This window comes from Octopus bimaculoides, chromosome 1 (genome assembly GCF_001194135.2).
Source record: "Octopus bimaculoides isolate UCB-OBI-ISO-001 chromosome 1, ASM119413v2, whole genome shotgun sequence".
Taxonomy (NCBI): Eukaryota; Metazoa; Mollusca; class Cephalopoda; order Octopoda; family Octopodidae; genus Octopus; species Octopus bimaculoides.
In genome coordinates, this window is record NC_068981.1 from 47338749 (window position 1) to 47342864 (window position 4116).

Sequence of the window (4116 nt, forward strand, 5' to 3'; positions counted from 1 at the left end):
ATGATAAAACGATGGCAAGAAAAGCCCCTACACGGTAAATACTGGGCTAAACTAAATGCGAAAGAAATAGACAGAGAAAAATCCCAGCAATGGTTGAGAAGCTCAGGCCACAAAGCAGAGAATGAAGGATTTTTAATTGCTGCACAAGACCAACACCTCCCCACCAGAAATTACCTAAAACATATAATGAAAATAAACATAACAAGTAACTGCAGAATATGTGGGAACCTTTTCAAGACGCAACGAAAATTTTAGGAAAATAAAAATAAGAAATATGTGGAAATTTTACCGGTGAGTGTGTTAAATTTTAAGGCGAAATAAGAAAATGACTCTCCCCAGACACAATAGAATAGTTATTATAAAAAAAGAGGAAGTCAGAAACATCTACAGACATATTCAAAAGATTGTGCTAACAAGTACTGCCCACATCTTTAGAAAACCTCTTTCCCTTTAAGGGTCTCTATTGTATCACATGAATATATTTCACTACTGCCCCTGCCACCTCCCTTCTCCAAACATTCACTCATTCTGTAACAAGTTTTAACCCTCATTCACCCTAGGAAGCTAGGCATGTCTCGGTAAGTAATTGTAATAAACATGCAGGTTAAAAGTATAAAGTTAAAGTACTTAAACCTATTTAAAAATCACACCATGCTTACCATCCCTACAGGAAGTGCAAAAAAATGGTGTTAACTGGAACGACGCATGTACTGAGAAGAGAATTATCGCTGTGAAAACAACATCCATTCATGAATTTATTCATCAATTATTTTTTTTTGTTTCTTTAGATACATATTTTACCTGTGAATTTGCGTGTGTAAACTGGGAATGCATACAATGAGTTTTTCCGCCCTAAGTGTACGGAAAACACACGGCGAGAAACGGAAGAAAATTTGAAGAAGAAAAAAAACAACAACAACAACCTAATAATAATAATAACAATAATGATAATAATAATAATAATAATAATAATAATAATAATAATAATCATAATGATAATAATGATAATAATAATAATAATAATAATAATAATAATAATAATAATAATAATAATAATAATAGTAACTGTAGCAGCGGAAGATCTAGCGATAAAAAAAAAACAACTTGAGACAGAATATATAGAGAGTGAATATGTCAGAAAAGAGTAGAGCCTCTGGGACATGAAACGCGAAAGTGGCAAACTTCGTGGAAGAATTCTCCAAGTTGGCACAGGAAGAATATACACAATGGAAGCACGACCCGGTTGTAAAATGTTTACACTGGAAATTGTGCCAGATGTAAAGACCTGAAGCTGGAGACTCATGCCACAATCATCAAGTCCAAAGAATGCTAGAGTCAGAGAAATGCATGATTTGGTGGGACTTTCCTATTCAAACGGACAAATGTTTGAAAATAATAGACCAAATACAATCATACATAAAGAAAAGCGATGTTGCTTCCTAATCGACAAGTTATGCCTGTCTGATTCTAGAATCGTAAAAAAAGATGGATTAAGACGAAGTCCCATAAAATATGAAATTGGAAGAATTTGCAGCTTGCGAACAGCAAAGATCATGTGTATAATAATTTCTGTGTTGGGAACTGTAAGCCAAGTTATAGACAGATGGAGGAAGGAGATTGAAATACAATGCCCGGTAGCGCTCGGACAGAAAGTTCATCTCTTAGAGACAGCACGGATTATCAAGAAGGTTGTAAGCACTTGAAAGCATGCCGAAAATGTGAATCCTGCCAGAAAAAGACCGAACCTGAGATTTGCTTCTATTATAATAATAATAATAATAATAATAATAATAATAATAATAATAATAATAATAATAATAATAATAATAATAATAATAATAATAATAATAATAATAATAATGCCCTGATGCATTAGGAGGCACTTGCTGTCATGGATTCTGATCTTACTGATTAGAAGTGTTATATACATAATTTGTCTTGGTATAAAAAATGTGCTACAACAAATATTCTGCTCTATACCACAGATTTGAATACCAGGATACAATAGCATACATTGGCTCTCATGGTGTCTTATCTTAACTGACTGGAAATGTTAACATGTACATATTTTGTCTTGGTATTAAATATGGGCTACAGAAAATATTCTGCTTAATAACAGAATGTTGCATGTCAGTTGTTTGACCTTAACCAGTTGATCATGTCCCTTGGTGGCTAATGATATGCGCATCTCTGATGACGTACAAGAATGGCGTGTGATCATCATAGCTATGTGATTGATTGATTTACTTCTTTAAAGATATTTGTTTCGTTCAACAACCTTCAACAACTTTTATTCAATGATTTTTTGAGCGGGATGGCTTACTCGACCTGAAGAAAATTCTAAGTAATCCCCTTCTGCAATGTCATGCGCTATTCATCTTATGAGACCACCGAGTCGAGCACATATTTTTCTGGTGCATGCACTTGATTTATCCTCATCAGATGGGTAGTTATGATGGCTATACTAAGATTTGTATATTGTACCCCACTGTCACTTTGATGGTACGCACTAATCTCTCTTTCAATGGTAATGATAAGGGAAACCTTGCAAGTGTCAGTTAGGGATGGTGGCATATCGAAAGCAAGAGAAAATTTAAAAAAAAGAAGTATAAAAAGGGCATGAAGAAGGAATACGAAACAAGGGAGTAGAGAATTAATTCCATGATGCCTCAACTGAAGTAGCTGGAAAACGTAGGTGGAATTAATTGAAAAAAGTAGCTCTGATGAAGAGACCGTGAGCACCATAGTAGTAGCGAAATACCAAGATTTGGTCACGAACTAGAGTATCAACCTTGTAAATGAGTAAATGTCTCCATTGTTCCGCATCTATAATAGTGTAAACAAAATCATACCCATATCGTGAATGAATGTCCGGGACTTATAAGCTGTTAAGACCCGATGAAATATCGAAAGTGCTACGTTGGAAATTATGCGAAATGTCTGGTTTGAGAGCGATTCAAGACGTGGTATGAGCACAAAGCCTACGGTTTTGCAGAGTAGGCCACCTGCAAAATCCTATGGTATTTTTATCCAAACAGATCAGATGCTAGATTATAAGAAGCCGGGCCTTGTGGTGATGGACAACGTGTATCACACGTTTTCTATAATTTATGTTGCGTTCTCTTTGACCCACGAAAAGTCAAGAATGAAGACAAAAAGTTGACACATACAATCTTCTTAACTCCGAAATAGCCGGGATATTGAAAAGGAACAAGGTGAAGACACTGTCGATCATGGTAAGGTCCTTTGGGATAGTATCAGATGGCATCAAGAGGAATATAAAGGAAATCTGAATAGAGTGCCCAGTAGAACTGTTACAAAAGCTTTTGCGTCTTTGACTCAGCCAAAATAATCAGGATAGTGTTAGATACAGAATTAAACAAACAGCATGGTACCATTTGTTGCAGGCAGCAAGTCTGCTATGAATGCAAGAATTCCAGTGAAACCCGAGGAAAAGAGAAAATGAACATCAACTTAAACACACCATTCTTCTATAGGCACAAGGCCTGAGATTTGTTTATGGGGATGGTCGATTACATTGTCACCAGTGCTCAACTTGTACTTGTGTCATCGATCCTGGAAGGATAAAAGGCAAAGTCGACTTCGGCGAAATTTCAACTCGGAATGTAGAGACAGGTGAGATACCGATAATCATTTCGTCCAGAGTGCTAATGCTTGTACCAGCTCGTCGCCCTCAACAACATTAATTACAATAACAATAAGAATGTAGTAGTAGTAGTAGTAGTAGTAGTAGTAGTAGTAGTAGTAGTAACAACTGGAGAGACAACATTAATATGAATAAAAAACAATAGCAATAATCATCAAGAAATAGAAAAGAAAGGAAAACACATAAGGGTAGAAAATATTACATTTCATGTTCAAATGTGACTTATCTCTTTACTTGTTTCAGTCATTTGACTGTGGCCATGCTGGAGCACCGCCTTTAGTCGAGCAAAGTGACCCCAGGGCTTATTCTTTGTAAGCCTAGTACTTATTCTATCGATCACTTTTGCCGAACCGCGAAGTTACGGGGACGTTAACACGCCAGCATCGGTTGCCAAGCGTTGTTGCTGGGACAAACACAGACACACATACACACACACACACACACACACA

At 36.2% G+C, this 4116-nt stretch overlaps 1 protein-coding gene across 1 annotated transcript in view; it reads right to left on the reverse strand.

Moving 5' to 3' along the window:
* LOC106879367 (cysteine-rich venom protein) overlaps positions 1 to 4116 on the reverse strand; it is a 49630-nt gene that overhangs the window by 19652 nt on the left and 25862 nt on the right. The gene's annotated exons all lie outside the window — the stretch shown is intronic.